The sequence below is a fragment of the Protopterus annectens genome, chromosome 3.part1 (genome assembly GCF_019279795.1).
Source record: "Protopterus annectens isolate FY-2018-M chromosome 3.part1, PAN1.0, whole genome shotgun sequence".
Lineage (NCBI taxonomy): Eukaryota > Metazoa > Chordata > Ceratodontiformes > Protopteridae > Protopterus > Protopterus annectens.
Genome location: NC_056732.1, coordinates 135552960 through 135574677, shown reverse-complemented (window position 1 = coordinate 135574677; position 21718 = coordinate 135552960).

Sequence of the window (21718 nt, the reverse complement as noted above, 5' to 3'; positions counted from 1 at the left end):
GATGTGGTTTTCTGGCAAATCATTTAGGAATGAAGTCATTAAATAATGACAGACATTGAGTTTCAGACGTCATAACCTTCAGAAAAATGCATGCTAAAGAAGACCTGTCATTCTATCAACTGTCTTGAGTTTATACAAGAGTAATTTTTAGTACTGTTTGTATGTTCTCCCAATATATTTGGCCTTTTCCAGATTTCCTGCATTAAGAGGTTGAGAGGGACATGCAAATGAATCATTTATTGGCTCAAAATGTTGCTCTCCCTCAAATAATCTCTCTGCAAAATGGCAATTTTGGAAGAAAACTTGAAGGGTTTACAATTATAAATAACTGTAATGACCAGGGCTATAGATTACTTTTACTTCAGAAATGCATGTAGATGCTCTTATTTTGTCAGTTGCTCAGGTTAACAGTACTAATATTAAAAAGGTGCCCCTTCTTTGACAGGTTCCCAGCTGTATTGTATGGCAATTTTATATTTTTGCATCACATTTTTAGTCTGTTTCTATAAAATTGTGGTTTTCTGGCAAATTAGTGGCAAATCATTAAAAACTGAAGTTAGAAAATAATGGCAGACATTTGAGTTTCAGATTTCATACCCTTCAGAAATTTCATACTAATGCAAGATCTACTACTAGTCGATTATCTTTCTAAGTTTATAAGAGCAATATTTAAAAAATTTTCTTATTTTTGGGCCTATGTCCCACTTCTATGTATGGCTTTGTCCAGATTTCTTGCTCTGAGGTTGAGAGGTATGAGGCATCACCATCAGCCAGAGACATTTCAAATTGTGACATACTTGTTGCACCCCACTCCCCACTGTAGTGGCTTTGGATGTGTCCAAGCAAGGCAAGGAGCAGTTATGCAGTGTAAGTGTGCAGAGTATTCCCCCATCCAACGTAGACCACAAATATGACTGTGGATTTTTATCTGTCCTTGATTTTGCAGAATGTTCTGGTTTTCTGTCATATTTTTATACTGTTCATTTATGCTTCTTATTATTCAGAAAATGCATGCTGTTGCAGTGCCCTGTTGCTCTGTGTTTAAGTAGCAATGTTTTAATGACCATCAGGTAAGCTTGTCGGAGATTGTAAGATGCAAGTAAGCTTTAATAAGCATAGTGTTAAAGAATTACCAGCATTGAAAGCCTTTTTGTTGTTGCCATGCAGAGAATATTTACATAACTAGATAACGTATAAGCCTTAGATATTGAAATACATATGACAGTATTTGTAATAAAAGACATGATTACAGCATTTTTAGAAGCTCATTACATTTGTTGGAGACTTGTCATCTTTGCAGGCTTTACCCGTAAATTAAACAGAATGCCAATCTATCATGTGTGGTCCATAACTTGTGCAGTAATCCTTTAAGCAAATTTATCTTGAGCTTGTTTCTTGTTTGCTGTTCATTTTTTACTTTGATCATGTCTTCCCCATGAAACAAGTAGATAGTTGTCAGGCAGCAGGTCTTTTTTGGATAAAAAACAGTTTTACAAGTGGGGGTATCACAGAGATTGCTACGTTCAGCATGTTACTTGGTAATTTTATAAAGCTGAATATAAATTATAATTAGAACTGCTTTTGACTGGCATTCCAGTAATGTATTTAAAAAGTAATTTATTTTTTCATGCCTCACAACCTTTGTGTTTCCATCTAGATATTAAGTAAGTTGTCATGTAGCCAATGCATTGAAATATTTATTTCTTCTACACTTCATTTTGTCTTGATTGGACTCTCATAATGACAGTTTGGCACCCAGGGCAGTGTATTTAATTAAAGTTCCAGTTGTTGTGGTTTTGAGCATAGCTCCACCCCTTTTTAGTTGGCCAAACCCCTTCCCATTGGCCCCACCAATTCAGCTGTCTCCTGCAGCCTCCCTTTAATTTGAAGTCACCAGCCACCACTGCAATACAGCAAGCTGTTTAAATACTATGGTTAACCAATCACAACTTTAAGCAGCATATTCATTAAGAATTAGAAGTGTATACACACACAAAAAACACAATAGTAATAAACATTCTAAAACACAGACTTAAATTCAAATTCTTTTCAGTGTTTAAGTGCACGTGCTTTTAGGAAAGGTTTAAGGGAAACATTACTATTTAAACAAGGTTGCTTGTCTGCTTTAAAGAACATTATCCATCTTTGTTCATTTGCTTCTGTAATGTTCTTCATGTCCCCTCATCTCATGTTCTCTTGTATAACTTCCAGAACAAAGAATTTAAAGACATGTTCATTACCCTTTTCCATGACATGTGCGAATGCACTTTCTGACTTCTTGTTTTTAATATCCCTTAAGTGATCCAGTATTCTTACTTTAAGGCTACAATTCATCTTAGCTATATAAAACGCATAGCATACAGTACAGAAACTAAAATAAATAATGTTTCTCATTGTGCAGTCTGCATAAAAATTAAATTCTATCCTTACATCTAGTTGGTGGTGTGTGAAGTGACTGCCACTAAAAATGTGTTTACATGCTAGGCAAGGCTACAAAAGGTTGGCGTAGCTATGGACACACCTTGTGGCAACAGCTACACCAACTTGGCCCTGGCATATTGGGAATCTAATGAAATTCTGTGAAATGACAACTATAAAAATTCCATAAAATGGTACGTTCGGTTTATGGATGATATTTTTATGCTATGGAATAATACAGAAGAGAACTTAAAGGAATTTATTATATATTTACATCAAACCACCAATTTTCTGAAATTCACTTATAAATATTCAAATCAAGAGATAGATTTTTTTAGATGTTAAGGTGAATAAAGATGCACTACAAGGAATTAGAACTCACCTATACAGAAAACCCATGAGAAAGAACAACTTGTTACATAATAAGAGCATGCATCCCAACCACGTAAAGCGCAATGTACTTAAGGGACAAGTATATAGAGTCATGCACCTGTACAATGATAATTCACAACTTAAACTAGCTCTGCTTGACCTGAAACAGGAATTCCTTGACAGATGTTATAAAGAAATAGACATAGATAATTGTATAAGTAATGCATGGGATCACAGGGCTACTAGATGTAAATCATATTATAGTGAACATGAAGAAACACAAGAAAATAATAAGAGGTTAGAAACAGATAACTGTACTACTAACAACTCTCTCAGTGTAACATTACCATATTCCAATGACATAGGCACTTTCTGCACTATAATAAAAAGAAATTGGAATATTTCGAGTACTATAGATAAATTAAAGGATGAATTAACAACCCAACCAAGTTATTCTTTTATTAATAACAAGTCACTGAAGAGACATTTGTGTTATAAGGCCAACAGTCATAAGAGATTTATATATTCTGACAGGGTAGGCACATATTCCCGTAGAAATTGCCTAGCATGTAAACACATTTTCAGTGGCAATCACTTCACACACCACCAACTAGATAAAAGGATAGAATTTAATTTTTATGCAGACTGCACAACGAGAAACATTATTTATTTTAGTTTCTGTACTGTATCCTATGCGTTTTATATAGGTAAGATGAATTGTAGCCTTAAAGAAAGAATATTGGAACACTTAAGGGATATTAAAAATAAGAAGTCAGAAAGTGCATTAGCACATGTCATGGAAAAGGGTAACTAACATGTCTTTAAATTATTTGTTCTGGAAGTTATACACGAGAACATGAGAGGAGGGGGCAGAAAGAACATTACAGAAACAAATGAACAAAGATGGATAACGTTCTTTAAAGCAGCAGTCCAGGAAGCAAAGCAATAAATAGGAAGGCTTTAATCCACAGCAAATCCACAGTCAAAAAACATTAACGCCAATAAAATGGTACACAGTCATTTTCGTCCCAAAATAAATGTTAGACTTCATCAGATAAAACCATCAAGTAGCTCTCAATGCTTAAATAATTTTTAAAAAGCAAGTAAGAACCAATCAGGATCATTTGTTAATAATCCAATTTAAAAACCCTTATTTGAAAAACACACATTTAAAAAACACAATAAAATGTTAAGTACTAATTAAAACCAATTAAATAAATTGAGCTTAAAAAACATTATCCTGAATGACCTAAAATCGCAAAAAAATTGATGCGTAGACTGAAATATATTAACTGAACAAACATCAAGACGTATAAAAAAATACATAAAGAATAAATACAAACATTCATAGCTTAGCTGCCCTGAGTTTAAGTAATGATATCAGGCTAATATTGTCATTCAAACCTTGTGGCCTGCCAGAGTCAGGTGTTACCTACCAAAACAGCTTACGGTACTCCAACCTAGCCTCCCATGGACCACCCCTAATGTCCATGGGAACTTGTTCCACCACATAAAATGTAAAACTTGCTTCTTGATATACCAAAGTGTGTTTATAGAGTGCATTCCATTCATTTTTATTTCTGATATCATAAAGGTGTTCGTATACCTGTCTTTTCAATTTCCTCTCTGTTTTACCTAAATAGAATGCCTGACAAATTTTACAGGATGCCACATAAACAACACCGGAGGAGGTGCAATTGCAGTAAATCATATTGCTGATCTCCCTCCCCCTACTGTTGAGTTAAATTGTCTTACACTTGGCCATAAGGCCACACTGTGCACAAGTGCCACAACTATATGTACCTCTTTTGTTACGACTATTAGAAGCTGCACTGTAATGGTGACCCTCAAAAAAATCCTTCAAAATTTTTCCTTTTCTATACACAAAATGTAAGGGGGTCATGCTGTATAGCATCCAAGACAGTAAATTCCAGAAATGTTGCCCACTCCTTCCGGATCAACTGACTCATAATGGGGGCATTACCCCCCAAATTCCATAAAAAAAATTCTGTTGACATCAACCACCTTTTCAGGCCTGGTCACAGGATTATTCACCGCAAGGGGGCCCTTCCCTAATCGGGGAAAATAGAGCTCGCCCCTTTTCTGTGTGACCTCATTCCTATATTCACTTACACTATTCCTTGGGTATTCCATCTCTAGGAAATATTTTTCCAATATGTCGCACTCCTTTTCAAAATCACAATCCAAGGAAGTCAGGCGGCTAATTCTAATAAATTGCCTTTTAACAATCCCTAACTTCTGGTGTAAGGGATGTGCACTAGAAAAATGCAGATAGGAATTTGAAAACATGTCCTTAAGAAACACCTTTGAACAAAAAACATTTTCAATTTTTTGAATACAAACATCCAAATATTCTATATTATCAACAAACAGTGTGTAAAGGTCAAGAAAGTGGTGGTAGAAGCTAAGAAGTCCAAAAACTCCCTTAACCTGTCTTGAGTGTCAGTCCAAAATAGACAAATGTTATCCAAGAACCTCTTGTCAAAAGGCCAGCATCCCTGAAAATCTGAATTGAGCACAAATTTTCTTTCCCACCAGGATAATACTATATTAGCATAAGTGGAGGCACAGTGTGTCCCCATCGCTACCCCAGTGATTTGCTGAAAAAATTCTCCAGAAAAATATAGAAATTTTTTTTCTCAGAACAAGTTCAATCAACCTCAGTAAAACTTGTGTTTGGTTATGGGTTACCCCCTTTTCAACCAGGATATCCTCCAACCACTCCAACCCAACATCATGGCGTGTGACAGAAAAAAGATCTTTTATATCAATGGTGACAAAGATTAGGTTGTCCTTATAAAGTCCCGGCTCAATATTCCTCAAAAAAATCCCAGGAATCTTTGAGCAACTCATTTTTAGTACCCCATAGTCTTTTTAATTCTATGTCCACATACCTTGCCAGGGGTACAGTTTTAGAACCCTCTGCCAAGACAATGGGACATAATGGAGGATCAACACTATCTTTGTGGACCTGGGGGATCCCAGAAATACTAGGTATTCTTGGACTAGTATTAGCCAAATACTTATACATTTCAAGGTCAATAAGCCCTTCAAGAATTAAGTCTTGTAGTTCAAGATCTATCTTCCTGTAGGAAATATTGATTTTGTTTCTAGAAACTTGAAGGTAAGTTTTACTATCCCCTAACAGGTCCATCATTTTAGCCTCATAATTAATGTAATCCATAATTACTACCCCCCCACCCTTATCTGGTTTCATCACCCGGATGCTAGTATCATTAGAAAGATGTTCAATGATGGATCTCTCCTCTTTAGTAAGGTTTGGGGGGTTGTAATGGTTTAAATGTGCTACCCTAAGTTGTTGATCAATAGCCCTCTCAGAATTTTTTATGTGAGGGTGTAATGGGGGATTAAAGTTGCTCCGTCTCCGAGGTTTACCAATGGGGTTGGGTACATCATATTTATTGAATAATAATTCAAAATTAAACTTTTGTGTAAAGCACTTCAAATCTAGGATAAGTCTAGTTAAATTGCATTTCCTTAAGGGTACAAATTTAAAACCTTTTGAAAAAAGGTTGAAATGCTCAATAGAAAGATTAATATTGCTATAGTTGAAGAGTGTTAGAAACCAGTCGTAGTAATAGTGTCAGGGGTATACCTAATATTTTCCATGACCTCTACCCCCTTTCCCCATGTTTGGAATCACAAAAGGAATAATAATGTTGGTTCTGGTTCCTTAACCTCTCAGATCTCCAAGGGCCTTGTTCCCCAAAAGCATCATTCCCATTACAAGATTCAGCTGGGATACAGTCACCCCCATTGATTTCATCAATACCCCCATGTAAATCCAGGTCATCTGCCCTGAAGTTTTTTTTTGTTGTTGTTATGGTTAGGTGGTGAGTAACTCTTTTTTTCTTTATATTCTCTGCTATCCTGGTTGAGCTTTTTAATCTTTCGATTAACATCATTCATACATTTTTTTATCCACATCCGCAAAAACACTGTCATATTTAGATTTTTCCATTGCAATAGTATACACCAAATCATCAGTGATAATCTGGTTCAACTCATCAATCTGTGGTTTAAGTTTACTTAAAATAATATCATTTTGTCGTATAATCAATCTAACCACATGAAAACCACAGTGGTTAAACACTTACACCATTTCATCAAACAGTTCGGAGTCTGACCCAAAATTGTTGGGAAACTTATAGACCCTGAGCCCCTTTGGCACAATATTTCTCCCTAAACATTCTTTTAAATAATTGTCCACCCACAACAATTTGCATTTTAAGAGCAAAACAGCCAGTTTATCTAAATTCACCCTGTAGCTGTCGCCACCCCTTTGAACAACCTGTGAGTTATTAGTATCAAAAACATCTGTTATTTAACCAGTTTGAAAAGTCCCTCGTTTTTCTAGTGTCTGAATTAGCATTATCAATAAAGTCACCTGCCGAATTCTGACTGTTGGTTGAGGCTCCGTTCGATCGTATAGAACTTGATAAAAAATTGTTGTCAGAATTGCTCGTGAAGTGCAAACCAGTCATAGATTTAACTCCAAGTACATTGTCCCTTGAATTAACACCACCATCCTTTGAATCAAGGTTAGTATAATGCAAGTTACTATCCGATAACCCTTTTAGTGCTTCCTGGTTACACGGAATGGAAGCGTGAAGCAAACCAGCCAATGATTTACCGATAGGTGTAAGAATTTCAACCAGCTGAGAAAGCTGTCCAATAAGCCTCCTAGTTTCACCCAGGGTGTCATTCCTCCCATCCAACACTAAGGAAGTCGATGCTTTACTTTCTGGCATCGTTAAAAAAGCCAATAAACAAAAATTAAATGAAAAGGTGTAAAACGCCAAATAATCCTAGTAAAAACACCAGTCCAGGAAGCATTTTGATGTTTGTTCAGTTAATATATTTCAGTCTACACATCAATTTTTTGTGATTTTTAGGTCATTCAGGGTAATGTTTTTTTAAGCTCAATTTATTTAATTGGTTTTAATTAATACTTAACATTTTATTGTGTTGTTTAAATGTGTGTTTTTCAAATAAGGGTTTTTAAATTGAATTATTAACAAATGATCCTGATTGGTTCTTACTTGCTTTTTAAAATGTATTTAAGCATCGAGAGCTACTTGATGGTTTTATCTGATGAAGTCTAACATTTATTTTGGGACGAAAACAATTGTGTACCATTCTGTTGGCGTTAATGTTTTTTGACTGTGGATTTGCTGTGGATTAAAGCCTTCCTATTTATTGCTTTGCTTCCTGGACTGGTGTTTTTACCAGGATTATTTGGCTTTTTACACCTTTTTGTTTAATATTTGTTTATTGGCTTTTTTTAACAATGCCAGAAAGTAAAACATCCACTTCCTTAGGGTCGGACGGGAGGAATGATACCCTGAGTGAAACTCGGAGGCTTATTGGACAGCTTTCTCAGCTGGTTGAAATTCTTACACCTATTGGTAACTCATTGGCTGGTTTGCTTCACGCTTCCATTCTGTGTAGCCAGGATGCGCCGAAAGGGTTATCGGATAGTAACTTGCATTTGACTAACCTTGATTCAAGGGCTGGTGGGGTTAATTCAAGGGACAATGTACTTGGAGTTAAATCTATGACTGGTTTGCACTTTGCGAGCAATTCTGACAATTTTTTATCAAGTTCTGTACGAACGGAGTCTCAACCAATGGTTATAATTTGGCAGGTGACTTTATTAATAATGCTAATTCAGACATTAGAAAAACGAGGGACTTTTCAAACTGGTTAAATAATGAATATGTGTTTGATACTAATAACTCGCAGGTTGTTCAAAGGGGGGGGTGACAGCTACAGGTGTATTTAGATAAACTGGCTGTTTTGCTCTTAAAATACAAAATGTTGTGTGTGGACAACGATTATTTAAAAGAATGTTTAGGGAAAAATATTGTGCCAAAGGGGCTCAGGGTCTATAAGTTTTCCAACAATTTTGGGTCAGACTCCGAACTGTTTGATGAAATGGTGGAAGTGTTTAACTGCTGTGGTTTGGATGTGGTTAGATTGATTATAAGACAAAATGATATTATTTTAAATAAACTTAAACCGCAGATTGATGAATTGAACCAGATTATCACTGAGGATTTGATGTATACTATCGCAACAGAAAAATCTAAATATGATAGTGTTTTTGAGGATGTGGATAAAAAAATGTATGAATGCTGTTAATTGAAAGATTAAAAAAGATATCAGAGAATATAAAAAAAAAAGTTACCCACCACCTAACCATAACAACAACAAAAAAACCTTCAGGACAGAAATTAATGGGGGTGAATGTATCCCGGCTGAATCTTGTAATGGGAATGATGAATTTGGGGAACAGGGCCCTCAGAGATCTGAGAGGTTAAGGAACCAGAACCAACATTATTATTCCTTTCGTGGTTTCAAACATGGGGGGAAAGGGGGTAGAGGTCATGGAAAATATTAGGTATACCCCTGACACTATTACTATGATTGGTTTCCAACACTCTTACAAGGGCTTTAATATTTTCAACTATAGCAATATTAATCTTTCTATTGAGCATTTCAACCTTTTTTCAAAAGGTTTTAAATTTGTACCCCGAAGGAAATGCAATTTAACTAGGCTTATCCTAGATTTGAAGTGCTTTACACAAAAGTTGAATTTTGAATTATTATTCAATAAACATTATGTACTCAACCTCATTTGTAAACCTCGGAGATGGAGCACCTTTAATCCCCCATTACACCCTCAGTTAAAAAATTTTGTGAGGGCCGTTGAGCAACAACTTAGAGTAGCACATTTATACCATTACAATCCCCCCAAACCTTACTAAAGAGGAGAGATCCATCATTGAACATCTTTCTAATGATACTAACATCCGGGTGATGAACTTGGATAAGGATGGGGGGGCGTAGTTATTATGGATTACATCAATTATGAGGCTAAAATGATGGACCTGTTAGGGGATAGTAAAACTTACCTTCAAGTTTCTAGAAACAAAATCAATATTGCCTACAGGAAGATAGATCTTGAACTACAAGACTTACTTCTTGAAGGACTTATTGACCTTGAAGTGTATCACTATTTGGTTAATATTAGTCCAAGAATACCTACTATTTTTTGGATACCCAAGGTCCACAAAGATAGTGTTAATCCTCCACTATGTCCCATTGTCTCGGCAGAGGGTTCCAAAACTGCACCCCTGGTGAGGTATGTGGACATAGACTTAAAAAGACTATGGGGTACTGAAAATGAGTTGCTCAAAGATTCCTGGGATATTTTGAGGAATATTGAGCCGGGACTTTATAAGGACAATCTAATCTTTGTCGCCATTGACATAAAAGATCTTTTTTCTGTCATACCCCATGATGTTGGGTTTGAGTAGTTGGAGGTTGCCCTGGTTGAAAAGGGGGTAACCCATAACCAAACACAAGTGTGCCCCCACTTACACTAATATAGTATTATCATGGTGGGAAAGAAAATTTGTGCTCAATTCAGATTTTCAGGGATGCTGGTCTTTTCACAAGAGGTTCTTGGATGACATTTGTCTATTTTTGGACTGACACTTAAGATAGGTTAAGGGAGTTTTTGGACTTCTTAGCATCTACCACCACATTCTTGACCTTTACACACCAAGTGTTTGTTGATAATATGGAATATTTGGATGTTTGCATTCAAAAAATTGAAAATGTTTTTTGTTCAAAGGTGTTTCGTAAGGACACATTTTCAAATTCCTATCTGCAGTTTTTTGGTGCACATCTCTTACACCAGAAGTTAGGGATTGCTAAAGGGCAATTTATTAGAATTAGCCACCTGACTTCCTTGGATTGTGATTTTGAAAAGGACTGCGACATATTGGAACAATATTTCCTAGGGAGGGGATACCCCAGGAATATTGTAAGCAAATATAGGAATGAGGTCACACAGAAAAGGGGCAAGCTCTATTTTCCCCTATTAGGGGAAGGGCCCCCTTGTGGTGAATAATCCTGTAACCAGGCCTGAAAAGTTGGTTGATGTCAACAGAATTTTTTCTATGGAATTTGGGGGTAACACCCCCATTATGAGTCAGTTGATCCAGAAGGAGTGGGCAAAATTTCTGGAATTTACTGACTTGGATGCTATACAGCATGACCCTTTACATTTTGTGTATAGAAAAGGGAAAAATTTGAAGGATCTTTTTGAGGGTCACCATTACAGTGCCGCTTCTAATAGTCATAACAAAACAGGTACATATAGTTGTGGCACTTGTGCACAGTGTGGCCTTATGGCCAACTGTGAGATGATTTACCTCAACAGTAGGGGGAGGGAGATCAACAATATGATTTACTGCAATTGCACCTCCTCCGGTGTTGTTTATATGGCATTCTGTAAAATTTGTCAGGCATTCTATTTAGGTAAAACAGAGAGGAAATTGAAAAGACATGTCTACAAACACCTTTATGATATCAGAAATAAAAATAAGTGTAATGCACTCTATAAACACATTTTGGTATGAAAAGAAGCAAGTTTTACATTTTATGTGGTGGAACAAGTTCCCATGGACATTAGGGGTGGTCCATGGGAGGCTAGGCTGGAGTACCGTGAGCTGTTTTGGTAGGTAACACCTGACTCTGGCAGGCCACCAGGTTTGAATGACAATATTAGCCTGATAGCATTACTTAAACTCAGGGCAGCTAAGCTATGAACATTTGTATTTATTCCTTATGTATTTTTTATAAGTCTTGATGTTTGTTTAGTTAATATATTTCAGTCTACACATCAATTTTTTGCGCTTTTAGGTCATTCAGGATAATTTTTTTAAGCTCAATTTATTTAATTGGTTTTAATTAATACTTAACATTTTATTGTGTTTTTTAAATGTGTGTTTTTCAAATAAGGGTTTTTAAATTGGATTATTAACAAATGATCCTGATTGGTTCTTACTTGCTTTTTAAAATGTATTTAAGCATTGAGAGCTACTTGATGGTTTTATCTGATGAAGTCTAACATTTATTTTGGGACGAAAATGATTGTGTATCTTTTTTTTGGCGTTAATGTTTTTTGACTGTGAATTTGCTGTGGATTAAAGCCTTCCTATTCATTGCTTCGCTTTCTGGACTGGTGTTTTTACTAGGATTATTTGGCTTTTTACACCTTTTCGTTTAATTTTTGTTCTTTAAAGCAGACAAACTACCTGGTTTAAATAGTAAAGTTTCCCTTAAATCTTTCTTAAAAGCACGTGCACTTAAACACTGAAAAGAATTTGAATTTAACCCTGTGTTTTTGAATGTTTATTATTATTGTGTTTTTTGTGTGTGTATACACTTCTAATTCTTAATGAATATGCTGCTTAAAGTTGTGATTGGTCAACCATAGTATTTAAACAGCTTGCTGTATTGTATGTACTTTTAAAGTCTGATGAAGCGGTCAGGTGTACCTCAAAAGCACTGACTTTTTATTAAATCTTTGATATTACTTCACCTTTGGACCATTATTTTCTACTGAATTTGACTCTACACTGGATTTGTATTTAAAATCTGGAGACTTTTATTGTCTGCAGCTGTGAGTTTTTACTGGATTTGACTCAACACTGGATTTATGTTTAAAAACAGGAGACTTTTATTGCCTGCAGCTGTGAGTGACTGGGGTTTTTGCTTGCAACTTTGACTCATATTTTATTTCTCCTGTCACTTTATTTTGGTATTTGGAGTTTATAACTTTTTCATACTATTTGTCTCTCCAAATACAGAACATGGCTGAAAGGCTTTTACATCAAGTGCAAGTAGAGCTCCCATATAACCCAATGAATGGAGCTGAAGTTCTACCAAAGAAGAATCAGCATTTAAATAACATTCTTGAGGTCATGCTTAACCCTCTATTACACAGTAATATCATGCAGGAAGCTATGCCTGAGCCAGAAGATAAGAATTTATATCTGAAATTTCAAGATAAATATAAAATGCTGGAAGATAAAATGTATAAATTTAAACATATGCAGTGGCAATGCTTTCATTTTGAAGCCTCTTTGAAACACCAAATAGTTCCGAGAGGACAAAGAGTTCTCACTATGCCTAGCTATGGCCAGGCATACCAGAAACTACTAAGGCAATGGTAGATTCTGAACTTGAATTTAAGTGCCCAATATATGCATTTGTTAACTGACTTTTTCTAACCTATAGAGGAAGTTATTAAATGAAATACTGCTACTGCAAAATGAAATGTATGAATACTCCCCAGCAGCTATTATCTGTGATAAAATGGACTCATTACATGACAGTATTACTGTGTATGAAAAATGGCTTCAAACAACTTAGGTCCGTAAATTACATAGGGACCTGGCCGATTTTCAAAAAGGCTCTGTTTTCTCATGGCCGATGGAACAGAGAGATACTTATACTGTCAACACTGATTCCGTTGAATATATGATGAGGCAAACAGCTGACTCTTCAGCTGCAACATCAGAACTAGCAGTTCCACCTTTGAACGCCACACCAGAAGTGATAAATGAGCAAGAGAATGCAGGAGAGCATGCTGAGTTACAGAGGCAAAGCCAGCAGGTTACGGACATGATTATAGTAGATACTGAGCAAGTTGCTGATAAGGAAGTAATTGTAACAGTCAACGATAGAGCTGTTAGACCCAAAACAACTCAAACAAACCCAGGAAGAGATGCCATTCATAATACCTCGCAAGGGAACAGTTTTTTTATTGAAAAATCCGTTACCTATAAGGGAACGATCAAGGAGCCATATAAGGAAGGGCAGAATTCAGCACCTGAACAGTGTGAATGACCCAATAGGGAAAGGGAAGAGCTGGAAATGACACAATCAGATTCAGTAATAAATATTTCTTCTGTTTTACTGTCTGAGGCACATATGTTGTTACTGGCTAAAGGTTTAAACTTTATACATTCTCAGAAAGCAAATATGGTTGACATATTGAGAGAATTTAAATTGTTTGATAGAAAGTTTACCCTGCATACTGTGTTTAAAGGCAATAATAACTGTTATGAAGTTTTTAAGAAACCAAGCACATACATCCCACCACCACATTATATTATAAAAACTTTCCTAGAAGTATGTGAAAATAAGATTATGGAAGTATTCTATAAAGGTACTAAAACCAACTATTTTAATATGTCTCAAATGGAATACCAGACCATGCATGAATTAAAGGAAATGTCATGCATAGAAATTAGACCCGCTGACAAAGGCGGGAGGGGGGGTTGTAGTATTAGATAGAGATCTATATTTACAACAAATGTGGAGTCTTTTAAATGATGAGAACACATATATTTCTATTTCTAGAAGCACTGTGAAAGGGATTATTGATATAATTTCATTTTTGATGTTTATTAATTACAGGTATGATATCAGAACATTTGTTTAAATAGTTTACTGTTGAATATCTATTGGTAGCAAACATGTATGGTCTACCTAAAATACAACATTCTACCATACCACCAATGCAACCAATAGTTTTTGTAGAGGCTGGGCTATGGAGCCCCTCTCTATATTTGTAGAAAAAAAACTGCACCCTTTTCTTGAAAGTTGTAATACTGTGCTTAGAGACACAAAGATGTTCATGCAGATTATATTCTAAAATGTCAGATATACAAGGTGAATACATGTTTTTGGCCTAAGACATTGAATCGCTCTTTACAGTTATACCTAATACTTGGGGCATAGATAATATAAGAACATTTCTGACCCAAAAAGGTATGAACTCTAATAAAGTTAGGCTATTATGTGCATGTTTAGAAATTATTTTGGAGAATAATGTGTTTACCTTTGATGATGAATTCTTTCTACAAAAGGATGGCGTAGCTATGGGCACACCTTGTGCCAACAGCTACGCCAACCTGTTCCTGGCATATTGGGAAACTAATGAAATTCTCCGAAATGACAACTATAAAAATTCCGTAAAATGGTACGTTTGTTTCATGGATGATATTTTTATCCTATGGAATAATACAGAAGAGAAATTAAAAGAATTTATTATATATTTTCATCAAACCACCAATTTTTTTTTAATTCACTTACAAATATTCAAATCAAGAGATAGATTTCTTAGATGTTAAGGTGAATAAAGATGCACTACAAGGAATTAGAACTAGCCTATACAGAAAACCCATGAGAAAGAACAACTTGTTACATAATAAGAGCATGCATCCCAACCACATAAAGTGCAATGTACTTAAGGGACAAGTATATAGAGTCATGTGCCTGTAGAATGATGATAAACTAGCTCTGCTTGACCTGAAACAGGAATTTCTCAATAGAGGTTGTAAAGAAATAGACATAGATAATTGCATAAGTAATGCATGGGATCACAGGGCTACTAGATGTAAATCATATTATGGTGAACATGAAGAAACACAAGAATATAATAACAGGTTAGAAACAGATAATTGTACTATTAACAACTCTGTCAGAGTAACATTACCATATTCCAATGACATAGGCACTTTCTGCACTATAATAAAAAGAAATTGGAATATTTTGAGTACTATAGATGAATTGAAAGATGAATTAACAGCCCAACCATTTTTTTCTTTTATTAATAAGTCACTGAAGAGACATTTGTGTTGAAAGGCCAACAGTGATAAGAGATTTATATATTCGGACAGGGTAGGCACATATTCCTGTAGAAATTGCCTAGCATGTAAACACATTTTTAGTGGCAGTCACTTCATACACCACCAACTAGATGTAAGGATAGAATTTAATTTTTATGCAGACTGCACAACGAGAAACATTATTTATTTTAGTTTCTGTACTGTACGCTATGTGTTTTATATAGGTAAGACAAATCACAGCCTTAAAGAAAGAATATTGGAACACTTAAGGGATATTAAAAACAAGAAGTCAGAAAGTGCATTAGCACAGCATGTCATGGAAAAGGGTAATGACCATGTCTTTAAATTCTTTGTTCTGGAAGTTATACATGAGACCATGAGAGGAGGGGTCATAAAGAACATTACAGAAGCAAATGAACAAAGGTGGATAATGTTCTTTAAAGGAGACAAACAACCTCGTTTAAATAGTAAAGTTTCCCTTAAACCTTTCTTAAAAGCACGTGCTCTTAAACACTGAAAATAATTTGAATTTAACCCTGTGTTTTAGAATGTTTATTATCATTGTGTTTTTTGTGTGTGTATACACTTTTAATTCTTAATGAATGTGCTGGTTAAAGTTGCGATTGGTTAACCATAGTATTTAAACAGCTTGCTGTATTGTATGTACTTTTAAAGTCTGATGAAGTGGTCAGGTGTACCGAGAAAGTGCTGACTTTTTATTAAATCTTTGATATTATTTCACCTTTGGATCAATATTTTCTACTGAATTTGACACTACACTGGATTTGTGTTTAAAATCTGGAGACTTTTATTGCCTGCAGCTGTGAGTGACTGGGGTTTTTGCTTGCAACTTTGACTCATATTTTATTTCTCCTGTGACTTTATTTTGGTATTTGGAGTTTATAACTTTTTCTGATGTCAGTGCCTCTGGAGACTCTGGCAATGATGATGGCCATATTCAGGTACAGGTGGTGTTGTTAGGGGCTGAATCTGTGCCATATGTTGGCATCCAACAATCATCCACAATGTCCCCACACACAGTCAAAATGCCTACACATGCCCCGTCCCCAGCAGCCACAGATGATAGACAGTTAGCAGGGGCTGGCATGGAACAGACTAGTGTGGTGACTATGGCAGGTGTGAGTGTAGCCACTGGCCATAGCCAGATTGCAGGTGAGGTCCCACACAGGCAGATGGACAGGGGTGCTCACAATAGGACTGCTGCTCATCGAGCCACTGTCGCATGTGCCACAGCAGGTGTCACCAGACACATGTTTCAGGCTGTCATGGATGCACAGGCACATAGTGAATGCAACCAGGCAAATACTCAGGGTGGTGGATGCAACTCTTCTTGGATTATGTGGTGACATACATGACCTTGTTGAGGCCAAATGCAAAAATACTGAGGTCATGAATAGACGGTGGGGTGAGACCTTGACAATCCTCAACAGTGACATGTCTGTTCCAGAGTGTGTGGTGGGAGATTGGCATCAGCCACATGGATATAGGTCAGCACCAACATCAGCTGAGAGTCTATGGGGCCATGCACCTTCACACTCCCATAGTGGCAGTGACACTAGCACTACCAAAGGGGGGTTGCTGTCCACATCATAACGGAGCAAGCCATGGGCACGTGGTCCAGGCTGGTCCAGTCAGGGACACGGATCCAGCAGACAGCAGTCACCATCAGGAAGCAGTACTGCATCTGGCCTTGGGCCTGCTGGTGCCAGTGAGACCCCTGGCAGGACCAGTTTATGTGTCCATGGCCATATATGGTGAACTGGACACCCTTCCATGTACGGTCCACAGCTGTCCAACATACCCCTGTGTAGGGCAGCCACATGGCATGACTGTGTGCATCCATACACATACACAAATCTGTATCACAGGCAAGTCACCTCCAGACACACACACACAGCACCTCTACACAACCTATCTATAGGATACCCCTCCAAACACACTCAGATGGATGTTGACTGTAAGGCCCAGCCTTGGCCTCTGACAAACCCACACCACACCCTGTGCATATGATGAAACCTGTACCACATCCCTGTCATCCATACCATTGATGCAGGGACAGGCTAATATGAGTCTGATGCACAGGCTGACTATAGTACAGTGTAGCTATGTAATACTGCTTAAGGTGCTGTCTGCTTGAATTTGTTATGGGTACACATAAAGGTGTATGCAACTTATTAGCCATGATTCATTATTTCTGTTAGTATCACTGACTGAATGTAGTCTGACATGCTGTATTTTGTTTGTGTTCCAGGTGTCTGCATGTCTGCAGGCTGTGGCCCTGCAGAGATTACCAACATGGAGTAAGGCAGTGTGGAAATACACCGATCATTTCATAGCCAAGGTACAGATTTATATGTACGTTTACCAGGTGTGTATGCATGCAACAGTGTGTGATGGACACTGTTGTCAGACAGTGTGACCTGGCATACATACCCTTTGTCAAAGACAGGTAGTCTTCAGAAATATCACCTCAGTGTTGTATAGTACTGCAGGCTCATACATATGGAACAGGTTACTGGAGTACTGCCAGTAGGTACCGCAAAAGCTTAGCCATTAGATTGACTGCAGCAGATTCACGTGTCAGCACCTGTTGCCCCTGCCATTTCTTTCCCATACACTCAACCCTGATGCAGTTGGTGAGGGCATGCATGGTACTGTGTATTACAGGTTTGTGGTATGTATTCCTGAGTTCACAGGGTGGAACAGGAAGACACAATGGTATATCCTTTGCATACACAAAGTAAAGACTGAGACAGGGGATGTGCATACAGTAACACAAACAGAGTTTGCAATGGACAGATTCATAAACCTACATATCCACTTTAATGTACTATAGTGCTACATAGACATGACATGCCGCACATAGATTATATGCGTGGAACATAACCCACTTCCTCTTACAACATGTACTGTTGTGAATGCCTTCATGGATGGTGAGATCACCCACCCAGAATAGCAACTGGAGTCATGTATTGCTCCTACAAGCCTGGACAAGTGATAGAGTAACAGACATTGTATCAGCATGATGTTTCAGTCAGGTATGATATCAGATGCTGGCATGTGTGTCAGTACACTAATTGTGACCTATTTGGCAACAATATTACATACATGGCCATTTTTAAGGGACACAGACCACATATTGCAAACATCCAGATATTCTGTAGAGATATATACAGATGACTAAAATGGCCTGTATAATGGTTTAACATGCTGTATGTGAGGCAGCTGCCATTAACATGCTATATAAAGTAATGTCGTTGGGAGGTGGTAAACAGGCGAGTATGGCACACACATCAAAATGTTATAACCACACAGGATATGATTGTCAGCACAAGTACACACACACACACACACACACACACACACACAGACACACACACACACACACACACACACACACACACACACACACACACACACACACACACACACAAAAACACTTGTCAGCATTGAGATTAGAACCCCTGCTTATCTAGTTATTTCTATTATAGTGTTACAAAGTTATCAGATATGCCACAGAGCTTATATGAATGCATCTTGTCCCAAGGTACTTCTAAGGTGAATGACACCAGCAGGCCTTGTAAAGTAGGGTGATGGGAAGTGCACAGGATGGTACACAACTCAAAATGATATAACCCGCACTGGATATAATTCTCATCCCAAACACCCCCACAGTTGTCAGTATTTAGATTAGAACCACTATCTATTTAGTTATTTCTACTATAGTTTTACACAGTTATCAGACATGCCATGGAGCTTATATGAATTCATCTTGTCCCAAGGTACTTCTAAGGTGAATGACATCAGCATGCCTTGTAAAGTAGGGTGATGGGAAGTGTATAGAGTTGTACACAACTCAAAATGGTATAACACACAGGATATGATTCTCACACACAAACACCTACTTGCCAGTATTGAGATCAGAACCCCTGCCTATTTAATGATTTATACTGTAGTGCTATGCAGTTATCGCATATGCTACAGAGCTTCCTGGGATAACCACTGGCCAAAGGTGCTGATAAGGGGAATGACATCAGCAGGACTGATAAAGTAGGGCACTTGGTGGGAAACTTATCAAAATACTTCTTCTTACAAACATATACACTTACACACCCACACACACATTTTCCGTATCTGAGATTAGAACCCCTACCTAGCTGATTTGTACTATAGTGTTTCACAGTTATCGCATGCAATACACACACACACACACACACACACACACACACACACACACACACACACACACACACACACGCACATATATACATAAACACACACATATATATATATATATATATATAATAACATTTTATAAATATATGTAAAATGTGAACAGATTGAGCATAGATGGGGCTATTTTCTAAGTGGTCTAGCTTGCAAAATGGGCCTCATAGGGACCCTGTCATTACGTCCACTGCCCACATCTGCCTTTAATCTTAGTATCCATCCAGTCTCATTGACTTCAGTCCTATTTCTAATGTCTCCTAACCTAGTAATCTTAGTGTTCTCTATCATATGAAACTTAAAAGTGTGCTGTGCTGAGGTATTCATGACATGTCTGGCTAGAGGATTGGTTGGAAGCTGTTTCTGTATGTCATGCAAATGCTCTCTAATTCTAAACTTGAACTTTCTGCCTGTTTTTCCTACGTAGTAGGCCATGCAGGTCACACAGTAAGCTAGATATACCAAATATTCCATGTCACAGGTCCCTTCAGCATGAAACTAAAATGTCCTCCTTAGATCCAGGTGAAAAAAATGATTGGATACATGAATACAGTTGCAAAAATTGCAACTGTTACATATTTTTACCCCTTTACGAGGTTCTTTCTTTAAAGTATTTGGGTAGCAGAGAATCCTTTTTATGTTTGTCATATTCTTAAAGGTAAAAGATGGCTGAGTACCCACAACTTACCTGATTTCTGGGTCTGCTGCTAGAATAGACCAATGTTTTCTGAAAATATCCATGGCTGTCTGTATGATACTAGCATATTTTACTGGCATTCTCTGTCTTGCCTTACTGCTTTTACTATTTTCTTGGGAGTCATGCTGTCTGTTCCCCCCTGTCATTTGGGAGAAATATGGTCTTCCTTTTGTGGTTCTATTATCCCTTACATGATTAAATACTGTGTTGACCTTGTCTACATGGTAAACTCGCTCAGTAAATCTTTCTTCTGAAAGTAGCATTTCTTCCTCGAAATTATTTTGTTGTGCACATAATCTAGACAACTGCATCCCTTGTCCTTTTACAATGTTATCAGATATATGCTGTGAATGCATGCTTGTTCTGTGTAGATATGTGTTCTTATAGCATTCCTTTCTATGAATTTCTGTGGTTACCTTTCCTTCGTCTATAATACTAATGGTCATATCCAGAAAGTCTATGGTTTTTGTAGAGTGTTTCTTCAGGAATTTTAGAAAATCAGATGGTGTTCTTCTTCTTTCGTCTTTTCCTGGTTAGGGGTTGCCACAGTGGAACTCCGGTCTGCTAATGATTGGCAGTAGATTTTTACGGTGCCGAGGTGCCAGCTCAACTCCCAACCTTCAATGAAGGCATGCCCATCTACGCATGTCTTTCGAATGCCACTTGATCATGGGGAGGACATTCAGATGTGACACAGAAGGCACTCCAGCTGAGAATCGAATGGGAGAACCTCTTGCTGTGAGGCGACAATGCTACCACTGCATCACTGTGGCTTCCACTTAGAAAATCAGATGTATGATTGAGATATTCAACACACTGTAAAAGTTTTTCATGATACCCCTCCCAAATGAAGAAGAGGTCATCTACAAATCGTCTGTAAAATTTTACATACATTCTGAAGTCACCATTTACTATAACATCTTCCTCCCATACTGCCATCACTATGTTAGCATAACTATTTGCACATGGGGTGCCCATGGCTACTCCACATGTTTGGAGATATAACTGGTTGTCAGATATAAATACATTATTCTCCAGAATAATCTCATGCATTTTTAGTATTTTGTAAAAACATCCAAGTTTATTTAATTATATTTTTATATTTATATATTTATATTAAAAGCTTTTCTATATATAATCATCATCTTCATTCATATATATCCTATGTACCTTCTAAATTATGTATTTTAAAGCAGTTTCATGTTTTAAAATCACTTATCATGCTTAAGTAATATTATCCAAAAGTGTTTTTATGTATGTACCTTTAAGGAAGGATGATTTAGCTTAACTTAATTAACTGATTTACTACAACAGGAGTATTTAAATGGAATTGCTAGGCCTTTCTGTAAATACATCTGAGGAAGCAGTGGAATACACTGTGAAAGCGCTTACTTCTTTCTTGTGTTTTATTCAGTATTTTTTCGAATAAAAGGTCTTCTTATTCAAG